This window comes from Pinus tabuliformis, chromosome 2_2 (assembly GCF_031772625.1).
Source record: "Pinus tabuliformis cultivar Carrire ecotype Pingquan chromosome 2_2, CPIR1, whole genome shotgun sequence".
Lineage (NCBI taxonomy): Eukaryota > Viridiplantae > Streptophyta > Pinopsida > Pinales > Pinaceae > Pinus > Pinus tabuliformis.
The window spans coordinates 309,878,384-309,898,646 of record NC_142300.1 but is presented as its reverse complement, the minus strand read 5'-3'; the positions used below and the strand labels follow the sequence as shown (position 1 = coordinate 309,898,646).

The 20,263-nt window shown below is 33.3% G+C and overlaps 1 pseudogene; it reads left to right on the top strand.

The window, feature by feature from the left end:
• Positions 1-19,876, top strand: part of LOC149192524 (glutathione S-transferase F10-like) — a 31,643-nt pseudogene extending 11,767 nt beyond the window's left edge.
• The last annotated feature ends 387 nt before the right edge of the window (positions 19,877-20,263 follow it).

Sequence of the window (20,263 nt, the reverse complement as noted above, 5' to 3'; positions counted from 1 at the left end):
GTGGGTGTCTATTTTACTTAGTGATATGCTTGATTTTTTTAACCCATTACAATCCTACACAAATGAAATGAAGAGAGATAAGGACATAAGAATGACTATGAGTAAATGAAATTAGAGACTTTAGAATGCAACTCAAATTGTACCTAAATGTAACAATAATTATTTGCAATTTCCTGGTCATCGATTAGCATTGAATCACAATGTGAACAATTCCTTGCATTATGAGAATTTGGTTGCACCTGCATTAATCGTATGTAGTAGTTCCTTGACTTTCCTATAGATATAATTTTAGAAACAATCCTACTCCTGCAATTCTTCCCTATATGGATCATCTTTGCCCCCCCCCTGTTGATAGCTATTTTCAAGGAAATAGAATAGAACTCTCCAATTGTATCATGTCCTTTCAAAACAATGCTTGATTATTTCCAGGTGATTATTGAACAAGTCTCTAATCAGGTCCATGAAATCCTTGATTTGTCTCCATTGCACAAACCTATTTTCATAATAAAATTATAAATCCCACATTTGCATTCCTCGTCCCTAACATATGAATTATTTGTAGTGGAATACTTTATCATTTCTCCCTCAGTCAAATAGAGATCCACTATTGTGGCATCGAGATAATTGGTGTCATAACATGGTGTAGTGCATCCTTCAATATATGTCACATAACTCCTCTCACCTCACAAAACTCCTCTCATCTACAAGAATAGCAATCCTCTCAAAATTTCTGGTCTCCATCTCATTCATCCTTAAATAAGTGGATATTTCCATGGGTGAAAAAGTGTGCTTTTGGATTTAATAGAAGGAGCTATCATTAAAAAAAACTACAATGGAGCATAATAGTTATCAGCAGGAGGAACAACCTTGACAAGCTACTTCCTAACTAGATCAAGGTACTCCCGAATTACCGCTTATAACAAACAAAAGATAACCTCAACTGCATATAGAGTATACCTATGCATGGTAACAATGAAAATGATGTCATAAACAACATCTATCTTCTTCTAGTCAAGGGCATGCCTAGTTTTTGAAAAGTATCAAGCAAGTGAGGGTCCACCCCATCCACTCTCTTCTTCTTCTACTCTCTGTGTTTAGGTTCAGAATAATAGCAAAGGTCTTGGAAATTGATGGGTGGGTGGGTAAAAGTTATCAGACCATTTGGGTTCTTTCATTTTTAATCATTGTCTGTAAGCATTGAGTCTAAATTGCAAAAGGCATTCAGGTTCCTTCTTTTTAGCTAAAATTAACCTAATCTTTGGAGAGGTGTAAGGTTTAATGGATATTAGTATATTATACTTAAAATATAGTAACATGGTTTAAAACAATAAGCATTGATATCATAATCTAAGGATGAAACAAAAAATATTTTATGTTCATGATTATAAGAAATTTTAATTTCATGTAACAAAGTTTGAGGAAAGTCTAGTATTTTCATCCTACAAGAAAATTTTCCTTCATCACTCGAGCCCTTAGTCCTTTGAATTTGGGCATGGTAGAGTCCATTACACAAATAATCAGGCACTCAAAAAAGGTGAGAAGAAAAAATAAAATTTCATGCATTCTGACCCTAGAAAAGTTAGGGAGGAGCGAACTGATATGTACAATAAGGAAATGAAAAATGCTTACTTGTCCATTGTCTTTTGATGAATTGTTGGCCACAATCAAGATCTGAATTATCATATTATTTAACCCTTTGTACAATAAGGACATGCAAAATTATTACTTGTGCATTGTCTTTTGATGAATTGTTGGTTGCAATCAAGATCTGCATTATCATAATTATTAAACCCTCAACTCTAGATGAAATTGATTCTTTGATCATATAAACCCTCGAAATTGTTTACCCATAAGAACAAAAATCAACTTTAGTAAAAAGGAAGAACTCTCTAGAGACCAAATTCATACCCATGTACAAATGGCCAAATTATCCATGCCCAATGACCTTGCCCTTCCTCCATCTAATCATTGATGCTCTCCTAAGGTGTTCACCATGGAAACTCCATATGGGATTCGAATCCCATGAAATCCATAAATCATGTTGATGGGCTTTCTTCTTTTGGCATTTCCACACAAATATGAACAAGGTAGAGAAAAATGCAATGCTACAATGTGATGTTGTAAACTAGAAATGAAAAAGAAAAGAAATATTTATAATGGAAAAAATAAAAGAAATATTTATAATATAAAATAAAATATATAAATTTTAATTGGGTTAAATGATTTATTTTTAATAAGAATTTTTTATTTTTGTGGAAGGCGCTAAATCAAAAAGAAGAATACGAAGTTAAAAATTATATTGGGATGAGTGTAAACATTTAAATATGGCCTCAATTAACATTAAAAACTTAAATTAATAAAAATAATAAAATTCAATTTGTTATATTTTAATTTTGTTATTAACTTGTGAATAGGCTTTGTTAAAATACCATGGGGCAATACAATGGCTTATCAATACTACATGTCCAAAAACCATAAGTTATTTCAAAACCAAAAGATTTTATAACAATATGACAAGATTCTTAACTGTTCGCCCCCATATTACGGTAGATGTTATTAACTTATAAAAAACAGCCTTTGTTACAATACAATGGGTCTATACCATGGATTATCAATACCACATGCCCAAAAAACATAAATTATTTCGTAATCAGAATATTTTATAACAATATGACAAGATTTTTAACCATGGATATTCACCCTCACCATACCATGGATATTAACTTGTAAATCAGATTTGTTACAATACCATGGATTATCAATACCACATGGAAAAAAACCATAACTTATTTCATAGTAAAAATATTTTATTTTAATTTAATTTTAAAACTTTTTTATAATTGAATCTAAAATGGAAAATGTTACAATTTGAAATATATCTAAACCCTCTATCCTCACAACTGCAAAAAATATTCCCATATTAAGATTTTAATAAAATTAAGCTAAGATGGACCTATGTTGTTTCTTTATATTTATTTCCATCTTAGTTAAGGATCCAAGTAATAAGAGCAATTAAATTTACTAATTATGATATATTAAATATAGTGCATGTCTTTTTAAACTTTTTCATTATTTTATTTTCTTTGACATAATTGATCCAAAATATAGGTTTAATATTTTACAACCAATTAAGTCTTTTTAATTTAGATAATTTCTTAAACACAATACAACGCGATCAAATTTAAAAGAGACTTGGGGAGGGGGTGGAGAGAGGGAGGGAGATAGTGAAAAAATTGGAGGGAAAAGAGATAGAGAAAGAGAGAGTGATAGGGTGGAGAGAGAGTGAGGTGGGAGAGAGGGAGTGAGAGGAAGGAAGAGAGAGGGGAGAGAGAGAGAGAGATGGAGTTGGAGTTGGATTGGGATAGAGAGGGAGGAAAGAACAAAGACATAGATAGATAGAGGTGGAGAGAGAGAGGAGTGAAAAGGGAGAGATGGAGAGAAAGTGAGGGAGAGAGGAGAGGAGGGAAGAGAAATAAAAGGAGAGGATAAATATAGGGAGAGAAGGGGAAGGGAGAGAGATGTAGACATACAGATGGAGAAGAACACGGAAGGGGGCAGATAGTGATAGAGCTAGACGGAAGAGAGAGAGAGGGAGAGGGAGAGTGATTTGGGGGTGAGAGATAGAGGGAGGTGGGAGATAAGGGATAGAGAGGAAGGAAGATAGATATGAGGAGAGAGAGATGGAATTGGAAGGGGTAGGAGAGGGAGGGAACAATAAAAGCATAGAGGGAGAAAGGTGGAGAGAGAGAGGGGGTGACAAGGGAGTCATGGAGAGAGAGTGAGGGAGAGAGGAGAGTGGGAGGGAATAGAGAGAAGGATATAGATACAAAGGGAGAGAAGGGGAAGAGAGAGATAGACAGAGAAGGGGAAGAGAGGGAGAGAGAGTGTGTGTATGTTTCGGGGGTGACATAGAGAGAGGGAATAACAAATAGACACAAATAAAAGTATAGATATTATATAGTATTATTTAACCAAGCTAGATTTATATTAACCCTATAACTATTAAGTACCATGAGGGATCCAATCTCTCGAGGTGAAAACATTTCCCTAAGTTTTTCACTAGAAAAAAACATTTGCACCTCGAGAGATTGGATCCCTCTCGACGATGTATAGATCTGGGGTTAAAATGGATCTTGGTCAGTTAATATGAAACGAAAGTAGTTTTTATTTGATATTATAGTCTTAAAAATTAAAATTTCTCTTCCAATTAATTTCAAACTGGAACTAGGTCCAATTAGATTCAATGAATAGATTTTTAAAAAATACATAAAATATTTTTTTTTATTAAAAAATATATTTTTAAAATTACAAATTAATAGAGATAAATAATGAAAAGTCGGCTCACCTATACACCATGTGAGGATGAAGAAGTGATTAAGGAAGGATAACCTTTCAACCAATCTTTAAAAACCTTTCAATCCCCTATCACTTGTAAGTTTAGATCGTTTGACACAATTAAGATCAATAACATAAAAAATTGATTCATATTATTGTAGTACTTGTGAGGTAGTTGTATTTCTATTCTTAGACTAAATTAGTAATTAATGTTAGTCATTTTTTAGTTGTATTACTTATTAGCTAGTCACATATTTTAACCCGCGACTAAATTACTGATTTATGTTAGTCGTTTTTAGTTCGATTTCTTAAGATTGTTCATTTTTGGTAGTATTTCACTTGGAAAAGTTGTGGTGACTAATGTTTTTAGTCACTTAGTCACTACTTTCTCACGTTCTACTAGTGGACCTTGACAAGGTGATCAAAGTGGAAGACCATTTGGAAAACTTATACCTACACCCACAGATGCTCGAGCTATGTTATGACGATGTTTCATGTGCACTCTTTCCTTGTACCTTAGAAGATAGAATGATCACGTGGTATCATAGCTTTCCTACAAATTGAATTCAATGTTTTAGGTGGTTTAGGAAGTTGTTCCTAGAAAATTTCAGAAATGACAAAACCCTAACCATGTTATTAAAAGAGCTAAGGAACCTAAAGACGAGGAAAAAAAAGAAAAGGAAAAGGACTTTAATAAGAGGTTTAAATGGGTATTGAACCAATTTTCTCTAGATACAATACCTCATGTCTCCATTAGAATTGATTACTACAGTTCTGCCTTGCCAACAAGCATATCATAGTTTGGGAAGAGGGCAATGAAGCAAAGTTTGGCCCAACATTCTAAAGAAGCCATTGTTGTTGAGAAGGACTTGTGTGCAATTGGATTCGTTGTTGACGATGAATCATCCAAGGACTCTAATGAGATGGGTAAAAGGTATCAAGCCTCTTCAAGAAAGGCTAAGGACAAATAAGCTATCGATCTAGAATGCTCAACCCACACTATCAAGAATATGTCTAATGAATTGGCAGAAATAAAGAAAAAGGGACAAGAAAGACCGATTTAGGAGCAAGCCGTCAAATTTTAACTTCCTTAAGAAGTTCAATAATAACAACAACAATAATAGTCAAGATTCAACCATCCAAGTATGCACATAGATCAAATTTCATGCTGAATGTCAAAAGTATGGGCATGGACCAATATTATTCTTTTCACCAAGAATATCGTTCAAAAAATACATGCCCATAGTGGAATCACAACATGAACACTCTAGATAAGCATATTATTGACAAGGAAAATTTTAAGGATGGAAATTTATCTTAACGTTTAGAAACATTGGTGAATCTCACTAGTCCATGATATGACATCTATAAAATGGTTGGTGGTATTTCTATAAAAACATTCAAATTTATAATAATTTTATATAGTCTATCTATAAAATTTTAGCGATTTTTAAGGTAAAATAATTTTATAATATAAATTTTGGGTGAAACATGTTTTGAAAAAATAGAAATTAACGAATCTTTTTTTGTGGTAAACACATGCAAAATTAGCACGCTTGCGAATATTAGCCCCTAAAATTTTCCATGATTATTGACTCAATTCTTACAAATGAGCAAAATAAACAAATAAAATAAAAGGACAAATTCAAGGGAGTTGATGAGACTACAAGTGTCAGACACACAATTAATACTTTTGGTTGCTTGTTCAATGTTGTGAAGAAAAACACTGAAGAACCACCATCAAATGAGGCCTTGACTCAGAAGAAAAATAATCAATATAAATTGAGAAGTCAACGGTTTGTTCCTGAACAAGAGCTCATAAGGAAATGGTTGAGAGAACATATTTTAAGAAAAATCACTCCACCAGTCACCCAAGATTCAAACAAATCTAGAGATGTTACCACAAGAAAGAAGAATGTCTCCAATAGTAGAGGTAAGACTATCATGCCGGAAGTGCCAAACAAGGTCACTCCTCCAAACACTTCAATAATCCTTACTACACTTGATTGCGGAATAGTCAAAGATATGAAGAAATAACATGTAAATATTTTGATATTTGACCTCACAAGAATAGCAAGATAGCAAGAACTTCTTGTCTGAGGCCTTGAGCAGACCTCATAAGGTAATAATGCTTCTTCCCATAAGGTATATGGTAAGTCATTTGCTCCCATGGAGTCACTCATTCACACTGTAAGATTATAAGATAATACTCTTTGCCCTCTATTTCCATTGACTTTCAAATTTTTCAATTACAATGTTCACAATGTTTTAGTGGATTAAGGTGCATCCGTAAATATAATTCCATCAATTGTTGCAAAGAAAATAAATTCCAAACTGGATAAAAATAATGCACAAATTATTCATCTGGATAGATCACTGGTCGAGGCTATTGTTGAACTTAGATATTTGCTTATATGATTATCTAAACATGATTGAGTACATCAATGTATAGATATGATAATTATGGACACACCAGAAGCATGTGGTTTAATCCTTAGTAGAAAATGGTCAAGAAAATTAAAAGGGCATTTTTCAACTGACTAGTCACATTTGTGGCTTCCATACATGGGCAAGAACAATTAGATCCAAGTGGAAATAGAACCTTACATGAAATACATTGTTACATCCTTCGAAGGGAAAATGAGTTAGTCGCTTTTGTTGATCTAACTTTTGGAAATTACTTTTTTGAAGATGACCTTAGGTGTTATCTCACACAACCATCATCGATTCGACCAAATACACGGGTGGAGCTCCTTCCTTGCTCTCTAGAAGGTGAAAATGATTTATGTAATGTATATGTACATATAATTACTAGTAATAATAGTAGTAATTGTTTAGGAAATATCTTTGTAGCTTATAATTTTTTTACTCTTCACTTCAATGGTTATAAGAATTAGCAAGGTTCCAGAGCCAGTTGTGTCCTCATGGACCCTCATAACAACAAGCATGTAATTTCATTCCATTTGGAGTTTGATTGCACTAATAAAACTATAGAATATGAAGAAATCAAACTTGGATTAAATAAATTTATAGGCCTAAAGTTACTGTTTATGAAGGTAATTTATGACTCAGAGGTAGTCACTCATCAGGTACAAGTTACTATACATTGTGTTTCACCTCATCTCAAAACCTACCAACACGAGGTGTGGAATTTGATAAGTCATTTTAAAGATTCGAATAATTTTTTTCCAAGAGTTAGAAACACACTAGAACATACATCAGAAAACTTTGTTTTTAGCATGTCGCCATTGAAGAATGGTTTTTCTATTGAAATTATATATAAATTATCTTTACTCGACAATGTAGCTAACTTACACATTTTGAAAGACAAACAGAAGATACTACACTTTACGGTGAATATTGATGTATTTAAAAACATCACCATAGAGGAGGATGAGCACGAGTATGCTCTTCAAGAAGCATCTCAAGCACTAAGAGAAAACACTATGAGAAAAGGTGTGGTGTCCCTAGAGAAATTATATGACTTGCATAACCAGTTTAGAGGACCAAAAAACAAAAAGACTCAGATTCCAAAGCTCGCATCTGAATAAGCCAATTTGGGAACCCCACAAGATAGCAACTATGTCAATCTTTATACTTTTTGTTCCCTGTAGGAGTGACAAGAATTTATTCATCTGTTCAAACACTATCAAGTTGTGTTCCCTTGGACATATGATCATTTAAAGACTTATGATACCCACATCATCCATTAGGTGATTCCTGTAAAAGAAGCAGTAAACCATTCCAACATAAGATACCCAAATTTCATCTGAAACTGGAGACCCTTGTTAATAAGGAATTGAGAAATTTGTTGGATGTGTGGATCATTTTCAAAACTAGACATTCCACATGGGTTTCCAACTTCGTCCTGGTTAGAAAGAAGTCCATAGTAATATGACTACGTTTTGATTTTGAAAATCTTAACCTGGCTTCCAACAAAGATAACTATCATGTGCCATCTATGGAGAAGATACCTCAGATAGTGTATGGGTCTAAAATGTTTTTTCTACTAGATGGATTTTTCACGTTATAATCGAGTGCTAGTAGCAGAACCTAATAGATTGAAAACTACATTCCAGACTAAATAGGGAATGTCACCTTTCAGAATAATGTCGTTTAGGCTAAGAAATGATGGTCCAAACTTACAAAGAGAAATGAATATTGCCTTTTGTGGCCTTATAGATCAAACCATTGCTAACCACTTCAATGATGTCATTGTATTTTCGAATAGAAGGGCAGATCATGTACATCATCTAAAACAAATATTTGAGCGGTGTTGGAAGAATGAAATTTCTCTGAACCCCAAGAAGAGCATCCTTGGTGTGTCCAAAGGGATCCTTTTAGGGCACATCATAGGAAAGAGCGGTATCAATATCAACCCCGAGAGGGTCAAGGCTATCACACAAATCCCATTCATAGTGAATAAGAAGGCCATGTAGTCTTTCTTAGGGAAAATCGATTTCCTCATAAAATTCCTTTGATTACCCACAAATAGGAAAACACATATATGAAATGTATAAGAAATATGTATGATATGAGTGGGAAAAATGGGAGAATGACACTTTTACCTAGATTAAACAAGCTATTGTCGACGCACCTATAGTTTTTAGTCTCGATTGCAGTCAAGATTTCCTCCTCTATACATTTTCTTCAGATTTATCCATTTTCATGGTATTAACTCAGAAGGACAATGGAGGAAATGAGTGGCATATATTTTTTATGAGCACCAGTGTAAAAGGACCAAAATTAAATTACCCTGCTATTGATAAAAAAGCGTATGCAGTATATAAGCCAGTGAAGTATTTTAGGCCCTACTTATTGAAAGCTCACACCATTGTATGTGTACATCACCCAACAGTAAGAATGTTACTTTTGCAACAAGAGCTACACAAGAAGAGGGATAATTAGGTGATATGTCTTCAATAATATGATCTAGATTTGAAACTATTTCATACTATAAAGGGTTATGACCTATGCATACTAGAAGTTGAAGAAAAGGATGATCCAGAATAAGATCTCTTAGGATGGGATCAGGAAATTTAAATGTGCAATATTGATGCCATTCCTCAGACAATGTAGTGCCTTGGTATGCAAACTTACGACAATTTTTGGAACATGGCACCTTACCCTCACATTTATCAAGTAAATAGAGTAGGGAAATCCATTTTAAGGATCTATCATATCAACTGGTCCATGGGGTGCTTTTCCAAAAGCACCACAATGGAGTCCTGCTAAGGTTCATTGAGCTGCAATATATAGAGAAGCTTCTAAAGGATATACATGATGGACCAGAAAGTGGCCACTGTGGAGGAGACACCATAACACACAAAGTTATGAGGGTTGGTTATTATTTGCCCATTATTTTTAAGGATGCTCAATATTCTGTCTAGAAGTGCCAAGTTTGTAAGAAATGTGTTTGTCATGATTCAAGTTCAACCACCCTACTACTCCTAGTAGCAGTCGAAGAACCATTTCAACAGTGGGGCCGTTATGTTATCATAGAAATCCTTCCACACTTATCAAAGAAACACTGATATAACCTCATAACTATAGATTATTTCACTCGGTGGTTGGAAGTAGTTCCACTCAGATAAGTAAATTACTAGGAATTCATTCACTTTATAAGAAAAACATCATCAATAGATTTGGTGTACCTACATCACTTGTATTGGATAATGAAACTTAGTTATCATCATTAAAAATTTATGAGTTTGCATCGGAAAATAAGATTGTTCTTAAGAATGCAGGTAATTATTATCCGTGGGAAAATGGTCTAGGTGAATCCACTAATAAAAATATTATTCAAATTATTAAGAATACTATTTTATTTTAAAACAAGAGCTGATATACTTCTTTGACTAATGCACTTTGGGTTGACTATGTTATCCCAAAGCCTTCCGTGAATACCTCATAATACTTTCTGGTATATCGTAGAGAAGTTATCTTGCCTCCAAACTTGTACCTCCCATCCTTAGAACTCTCTGAAGAGTCACAAGGTAAACCTTGCTTATTGGTTCAGAATGGGATATACACTTTACTAAAACTCGAGCAAGAGCGGCTCAAAGCCAAGGAACAATTTGTTATTCATCAGCACCATATAAAGCATTGGTTTCATAGAAAATGCATAGGTGTGAAGAGATTTTCTATCTGTGACCTACTTCTTAGATGGCATAAACCCCATGAGGACAAAGGTAAACATATAAAGTTCCAGCATTTGTGGATTTGATCATACATAGTAGAAGAGAAACTCCACGACAAGGCTTTCAAGCTCAAATATTTGGACGAGATAACTGACCCACTACCCGTTAATGGCCGAGACCTAAAATATTATTTTCAATTACAGCTATGCTTTGTACTCCTTTTACATATTGTCTTTGCACTATCTTTTATTATGTTTAAGTCACTTGTGTGTAATGTTATTATTATATTATGTTGATTCATGTCTAATTGTTGGTCATTATACATAAATAAGAGCTATGTGTAAAATTTCATGGCCCAAGAACTTTGTAGTGTTATTAAAGAGAAGTGTGATAACAAAAGTGCTTGGTTTTCTAATTATTCCCCATTGTTTGGGAAAGTGTCATTAGTTGAGGTAAGTCCAGATGTAAAATACGATATTCTAAAGAGTGAACCTTGAGGGAAACTACTATACCCATGCTTATGATAACACCTGAACTAATCAACTTGGAATTTTTCTACTTGTGTATTAATGCTTGTCCAATCTAGTATATAATGAATAAGGGGAAAATATAAAGCAAGAAAACGTGAATCAGAGGTCTCAAAATACTTCTTTAAAGGGGAAACCTCCTCTACTCTAAAAAAGTTTGGATCCCTCTTCTGACCATTCCAAATAATAAGTGCCAATGAATAGTTCTATTAAATAAATAAATAAAGGGCAAAATAAGAGAAAATCTTCTTGTGTAGGGAGGTGAAGCAAGTGACTTCACTAGGGTACTATCCAGGCTTGTTAGTAGTGAAACAAAATTTGCGCTCCTAAGGTGACACCTCTGGGGTATTGTCGAGGCTTGCTGGTAGTAAAGCAACTCCAGACATGAAAGATATATACTCTAAATATTATAAACTCACCTTGCACATTACCCTTTCCTAAATTAAATCAATTGTGATACAGTGTATCCTTGTCTGAGGTCAACCAAGTAGAGAAAATAGAATCTGCTATGTATGGAATTACGACAAAAGGGGGAACTTGGGGTGATCAATACTTCCTAAAGGTCTTACCCCTAACTAAAAGTTTATTCCAGAATAAAGAATTTGAAGTTAATCTAGTGTGCTACTAAGTGTTGTTGTTGCTACAACACCCTTCAAAATTTCACTACATTTGAGTTTTGGAGCCTACATCATTGTCGTGTCAAGTGTTTTTTTGTGCTGTTTCATGTGTTTTGAGTGTTCTTAAGTTTTTTTGTATTGATTTGAATATCCTAATATGCATTTCATGATCGCAACACCTTTCTTATTGTAAAATGATGCTTCTCAGTCGCAGTCGCCCAAGCTTCACTATTTGTAATTGGACAATGTGCATAAAGTTGTGTTTTGATGTATATTCATTGTTGATCAAGTCTGTAAAAGTTTTCTTGATGAGTGAGTATTTGTTGCATGTATTTTTATGTCCATGAATTATATTGGTCACCCCTTTTAGAGAGCACTATGAAGCCTTGATGGGTGACCCTTTGTTATTAGGAAGTGCACGTTGCGCTCTCTCATAAAGCTAGGCACACTTTAAAAGCACGAAGCCCATTCTCTATTGTCAATTGTGCCCTCAAAATGTGACTAATTCTTCCTTGATCACACTCATTTGAATTGAAGAAGTAAGCCCTCCTTGAGCTCACTCGCATATTCGGAAGACCCAAGCCTCTACCCTTCAACCTTATCTGATGTGCCATCTACCCTCATAAACTAACTTGAGTGCATTATTGTGCCCTGAAGGCATGAAGCCTCAACCTTTGATCTTCAATATTGTGCTCTGCGCCCTTCTTGAGGCCTCTTAGGTGCATGACAACACCTGAAAGGCATAAAGCCTTAGCCTTCAACCTTCAAGAGTATGGACTGCATCCTCTCTCCCTCCCTTCAGTGCATATCGCACTTGGGAAGCCCGAAGCCTTCCCCTTCTTCCTTTGAACTTGCAACATGCGCCCTGCCTTGTTTTCTTTATTCCTTAGGGAGCATGAGTGCATGTTTAAGCCCTAAAGATACTTCTCCTCCATCCTTTAGCCTTTCTCAGTTTGAGCTTAGAACCTGAAGCTTTATTTACCATTTTAATCATACTAAAAGGACATACACAAGAAAATGTACATAAAACATGGTAGCATAGGAGATTTTCATATTGATAGTATCTCGTCATGAGTGATTACAAAAACAGGTATTCGAGTAACCTTACGAAAAAAACACACAAGGAAGATCAGACAAAGAGGATAAATGAAGGAAGCACAAGAAGAAACAAGAACACACCTAAAACTTGATGATCAAAGCACCATGATGACTCCAAGGTTGAATACCTATTGGACGGTGGAAGCACCATGAGAAGATGATGACAAAAGATAGACATAGTGGAAAACATGTCACCACTAAAGTAGATCCATTTAATCAATCACTACAATGTCTAATTCATCTAATATATTGACATGTAGAGTTTCATCATATGATGATATGGAAGAAAAAGATGTATTATTGTAATCATTGTAAAATACAAACAAGTAGAAAAGTCACGAAATTCCAAAGGATATGTAATACCAAAAGTCATATGTAATTCTAATAGCCATTTCGAACTTCAAAGGTTTCAAAGGTCCAAAGGTCACTAGAATTTAGAAGGTCAAGAGTCATGAGGATATGAAAGGTCACTCCTAATGTTGTAAATAGATCATCATTTCCCATGTAAAGGAATTTTAAAATTTTGGGGAGGAATTAATGGCTGCAACGCTCCACTACTGGAGGAAGTGATGTTCATTGTATTCATATATCTTGGGAAAGCTACTTAACAATTGAAGCCTGACGACCAACAGTTTTTCATACATAGATTATGAATGTTTTTAATGCTATTCTATGAATGTTTGTGATTCATGTTTACTTTTACCAATACTAAGATAGTTCAACTATTTATGTTATTTTAGTAATTATCTAAGTGAGAACATGTTGTGATGCTTGTGACAATCTCCACACCTTTGTGCACTATTCCAATAGATGTTAGATGAGGAATTCTTGTTCATGTGTGTCTTTATTAGAGTGGGACTATTACCTCTCTCTTAGAGACTCTTTTTCTCTCCTCTCTATGGTAGAAGAACCTTGATGAACTTGAAATTCAACAATCATTGGGCATAGTAGCTTAATTTTTTAAGGCACATATGTGTTTCTCTCTCTTTTGTTGACAATTAAAGCAAAGGAAAATGTTAAAGTAAGTGGTAGTTGGGACATATCCTGGATGGGGCTCCTATCCCAAACAGTGTGAGGTCTAGTTGGGAATCCGTATCAAGGAGATCCCCTTGAATGTTGGTAGGTCCAACACTCTCAATAATAGGGGAAGAAGAAATAAAATAAAAATGCAACAAACAAATGATGCAACAATTGATCTCCTCAACTTCGCTATTCCAATAAAAATTAAATCCCTATATGCAATCAAAATAATTATTTACCTATATGCAATGAAACATATGAAAGAAACTTGATTGCTGATGAAAATAAATGACACAGACTATAGCTGTAATGTAAAATTACTTTTCAAATTTAACAATCAATATATGTATACAAACTCGAATTGACAAGAAGAAATAAAGAATGAAATAAAATCTGATCAAAAAGGTGATGAGAGTCAAATTCCTATAAGAGATATTTGTTATTTTTCTCGAATTTCTAAAATCAACGCACCTACAGAAGGGAGAAAAATGTGCTAACGAGCATTGGTGCCTAGGTATGTAACATGTGTTGAGTGTAGGTGGTCAAGCACGCAAGGTGCGTTAGGGCTAAAACAATGTTTTCGAGAAATTTATCCCAAAATCTAAATTTTTTTATAGAGGTCATGTTTAGAGATTTGTGAAGGGATCATGACATAGTGTTTAAGGATCTTAATTTATCTAGTGTTTATGCCTATTGACCAGTTGTGACAAAATGGCCTGTAAAACCTTGTCATTATTGGAATGAAGATACCTTTTTTGAAACAATGGTAACACTTTAGGTTGATATATTGGCTACCAACAATTATTAATTTCCATTTGGACAACCAATCTCATTATCGGTAGGTGGATTATTACTACTTCCCTTTCAAGTGCAAAATTTTCCATGAATGTCGGAATTTTGAAAGAATGAGGAATAAGAGGAGGAATGGAACAGGCAAAGCAAAGGGTGACAATCAATAGAATGGAGGTACAAAAATCACTAAAGGTAATGGATCAGGGCCCAAATCTCCATTGTTGCCACTAGAAAAATAAAAGGACCTGTAGATCAAGAAAATCAATTTGAAGTATTGAATCAAATGGAGGAATAAGGTAAATCCCAAAACCTAAATCTCAAGAGAACACCATTGAAGACCTCCCCGAAAGAGATATGAATGTAAACTAAAAATTAGACTTCATTTATTAACTTAACACAATAGAGTTTTTTTAGTTGTTATCCATTAAATATAGGATTCTTTCATTTCTTGAATAATCCTCGATTTTCACAATACAAGTAATGAACCTAGCCAACTATTCTTGAAGAAATAGAACCACTCATTCATCATTGTCAGAAAAGGAGCCTTGAACATAACTTGATAGAGAAGACAATTTTATAATTAATTTCATGGAAGTGTGCATGTTTATGAGATGGATAGGCCATAGTCGTGATAACTACAGGTCAACACTACAACAAGCTTTCACATTGAAGAAGGAATAATCCATACTAGAGGATTAAAGAAGGCACGATAATAATTGAAGGTTGAATGTAACTTATAGTATTGCATAATCTATGTGAATTCGATCTGTCATTAAAATTTTCTATATTTTGCATTTTATATGTTGTCCGAGTGTCAACTCAGATTCAATACATCTTAAGGCTTTTGCATTAGCTTATAAGTGAACTAGAAAAATCACAACATAAAATACAATACTTAACCAAGCACACATGTTTACAAATATGACACAATAATTTGACTTAGTAACTTGGATCCCTTTAAAACCCTTTTTTTCTAAATAAAATAAAATTTGTCTTATTGAGAATTTACAAGGGAAGAACTCACATCATTGTAGAGGCTAGGCAATATTTTATCTAGTTTAGTGTTCCTATACAATTGTTTGTATATGCAAGACTTGCGAAAAAAATAACAAATTTCTCTTGTCTATTGCTTGTAATCTGTAATTACTACAAAAATAAAGCTTATTACATATAAATAAGGGTGGTTGTTCATGTCCATCATAATTCACCATGACTGCATGAGTATAACAATATTTTCATATATGAATTGTAATAACACACAAGGAAGTTGATCTCCTTATTCTTCTCCAAATACCCAAATAGGTTTTAATAATTTCCCTTGCTTCAGAGATAGTGAGTGAATGAATAATCAAGTGATGGGGGTGTAAGTCATCACTTTATATGGATTTGAGGTTTGGGGACCCATCCATCATTGTATATAGTTGTCTTGTATATATAGGGTCTAGAATTGTGATTGAACACCTTATTTGGTGAGGATGTATTCATAATGATTCATCATTTTATTTTGCATCATCATAGAGATCAATTTATATGTAATTTTATATACATACACATAATAAGTGTTCCTAAAACAATGTTCATCCTTGTGAGCCTTATACCATTAAATTCCACAAATCATAAATATATGTGATTTAGTGTGGGTTGATTAATTTCATCGTAGGAAAACTAATATGTGTCTACAATGTAAATCGTAAGAATAAAGGTGCATTGTACACTGCGTATGGGGTCATAAGAGATGCATCTTGTCACTATACTAGGGATATAAATAGAAATGGGTATAAAAAATGTTAATGAAAAAATGGATATATACAATACCTAGTGAAAATAGGGTTTCTAAATTGAGAAGGTGTATTTGGTTTGTATTGGTAGGGGTTTAAATAAATAAATTTTTAGACGTATTTTCGAATATGTAGTTAAATTAAGGGTACTTCTTAGTATTCCATGAACACACGTGATATGTCAAATGTTCACTGAGTGAAGCCCCCATGTTTTGTATCTAATACATATATAATTGAACGCATACTTTCATATTAACCTTCAAAAATTTCATCGTAATCAAGGCTTTTGTTCATGATATGATATTGGAAATCTAATTGCTAATTTCTCAACTACATTTCATATACTTCACCTTGATTTTGGGTCTTTTATCTAGGTGGTTTACCTTTCAGCCCTTAATGTCCTTTCATATTATTAAGTGAGCCTTTAGTATCTCTATCATGATATTCTAAGTTCTAATACCAATCTTAATGTATATTTGTAGAGATAATAATTATGAGGTTACCTGCTTCCCTATGTTTTCTTAATAATACAATTGTTTCAACCTAGTTATAGAGATAGAAATTACACAATTTTCTACATACTTATATTTTCAATAAAATTAATATTAACAATAATAATACAACTATGTATTTTAAATTATATAGATAGTATTTACCAACATTACTTGTATCATTTGTTGTTTCTAGTTGTAGTACATGTGGGCCCCTTTAGGAGTAGAAAAATAATAATAATACTTGTGTATGCCTGAAATTGTTCCCTTCGATTAAACATAGGGAAACATCCCTATGATATTGAAATCCCAACACAGTTCCAACTATACATCCATAGTTACATTCAAATTCTCTTTGATGTTTAGACTCACAAATAGAGGGAACTTTCATACATTCTGGTTTGGTTTTATTCATTTCTCATCATATCATTCTTCGTGTATCATAAGGGTTTCTAGTATATATAAGTATTCCATAGGATCCATGTATATTCACTATCACATGTATTATATTCCTTATTGGGGTTCATAATTTGACATGTACTAAATAGTCTAGTTTGATACGAGCCTACAATCCTTTCCTTAAACTAGGTTCCTCAACCCTTGTTAATTGTTATTAATTTTATAGGTATCTACAAAACAATAGTATGGGTTCCTTTAGGACTCCCCGAAGGGTACATAAAAACAATGAAGAAGTTGTACACATAAAAGTGTTATACAACATGGCCTGATAAGTTTTCCCACAGAGAAGCTTTATATTTTTTCATGCACAATCTTCCAACCATGGTAAACATATAGAGATGTTTTGATTAGGACTCTTACATACTATTGTTAGAGAATCATAGTTATCTAGTTTTATAATATATTTCTCTTTGTCCTCTCTTACAACCAACTTCAACTTGCATAATAGTAAAAAATTCCTAATCAAACATGAAAACCTAGAGTCTGAGCATTAAATAAACTTTTTGTATGCAAGAAAAAATGCATCAATAACAGTTATCTCTTATCCCAGTGGTCTAAATACTCATTTTCCGTCTCGTTGAAACCATTCTATAACCAAACTGTTAATTAACTCTCACTAGTTTAACATGACTAGTTATGTAAGATACAATTATTCCAAATATTCAAATCAATACTCCAATTCAAAACATGTTCAATCCTACTCTTTAGTACAATAACAACTAATCTGAATAGAAAGAATTCCTTGGGAAAACTATGGGAAGTGGCATGTTCCTCCCAACTAAGAAAATACACGAAGGAAAATCCCCCAAAGCTCAGACTTCATTCCTCCTCTTTTCTCTAATGATTCAAACAATTATCCATCATTGTTTTCCGTCAATGGTATTTAAGGTTTTTTCCCTACAAATTTGATCTAGAAATGTTTTTTTCAAGGTCTACCTCTTTTCTTTACTTGGATATTTTTCTTTTTAAAGGTAGGAAAAGCCTCTTTTCTTTTCCACTTCATAAGCACACATTTCCATTGAGTTGTGCCTATGTTTATATTTTTACCTAACTTATTATTTCTCTCCATCTAATTTTATCGTTCAACCCAACATAATATTTCTCTCCAATTATGTTGTTTCCCTCATCGTAAGGTTCACCATTTGGATTTAACCACTTAACAAATTCTTAGATAACAAGAATCCCACGTCACTCATGTATTGTTTCTCATATTATTCTCAAAATTAAGAACATTTATTCATCATAAAATTTATTTACGTAAATCAATCAACTTAAGTCATGATCCCATGACTAGCAAGTCTAAATAATATTTATAAGTAATATAAAATAATCTATATTTTATGTAGTTTTCCTAAAACAACCTAATAGGAGGTCCTATGGATGAAATTTATAATGAGCAAGGAAAAAAAGTTCCTTCCTAAAAACATGATTTCAGGTTTCATGTTTCCATATTTCCATGTTTAGTATTGTGTTTCATGTTTCCATATTTAACTACATGCTTTAAGGTTTCTTTATTCATTGTGTTTCATGTTTCCAGCCGTTTGGACAAATTCTCGCCATTCAATATGGGGCTCTTACCTTAATCGGCAATGCAATATTACACTATTCTTTTATAACATAATTTAGGTTTGGACTAGCCTCAATATTGGAATTATGAGATAAACATTGAAATCTTATATTACATTATATTAATGTTGGTTTCTTTGCTTTTAGTTAATTAAGTATATTAAAATTGTTAGTTTTTTTATTGGAGGGAAGAATGATCAATTCAACAGTGAAATGTTATATTACATTATATTAATATTGGTTTCTTTGCTTTTAGTTAATTAAGTGTATTAAAGTTGTTAGCCTCACTATTGGATAGAAGAATGATCTTTCCAACTCTGAAATGCTATATTACATTATACCAACTTTGGCTTCTTTTATTTTAGTTGTAAGTGTATTAAAATTGCTAGGTTTAATATTATATAGAAGAATGATTAGTCTAACTGTGAAATGCTATTAAAGTTTCTAACCTTAATATTGGATAGAAAAATGATCCGCCCCAAAAGTGACATGCTATATCACATTATACTAAAATTAGCCTAGTTAATTAAGTGTCCTTTTAGTTAATTAAGTGTATTAGGGTTTTGTTTTGAGAAGAATTCATGTGGTTGTTGATGTAGAGTCGAGAGAAATCTTTAAGTATTTGGCTAAGAAATTCCATGGTAGTAGCTACGATCTTTTGGAGAACAATCATAGAGAAAGCGATGGTTGAACAATGGTGCGAGGTAGAGTCGCAACAATTCAATCCTTCATTTTGTGCAATAATGGAGAAGGTTTTCATAAATCCGATGAAAGGATTAGGCCCCACAGATGAGCTATTGTTGGATAGTAACATGGACAAGATGGGTAAAGTATTGGATGTGGACGATGAGTGGATGTCCATGAAAAAATATTTGGCTAGAGATTCGTTTACCCTCGCGGGTCTGCACCATCTTCCTTACCTACATTATGTGGTGAATGTTGTTGGAAAGGGCCATACCATTTTGTCCAGAAGAAATGTGCATACATGGTGGGAAGACATCTCTTCTCGCCCACAATATGAAAATCCCTTCCCTTTCATGCATCGCATCATAGAAGTAATTTCCATGAAATTAATTGGTTGTGTTCATATATAATGTGTGTTATTAATCACGCATTATGATTCATACATTATGTGTATTACCAACGGACTTGTGCCTTATGGAGGTTGTTTCTCTAAGAACATTCCCATCAGTGTCGCACTATTTTAGTGATTCATACGCCTTTCCTACATTGTATTGCATTTTAGTAATGGATTTTTGTTTAATTAGTATTTTTAGATTTTGAAGCTTCTTGGAATATGTAATCTGCATATACTTTTAGTAAATGGTTTTTAATTTATAGAATTTAAAATTTTTATTTATAGGAGATATTTTTGGCATCAATAATTTCATGGCAAAATTACATGTCTTTTAATTTTATGGCAAATTTACATATGTCTTT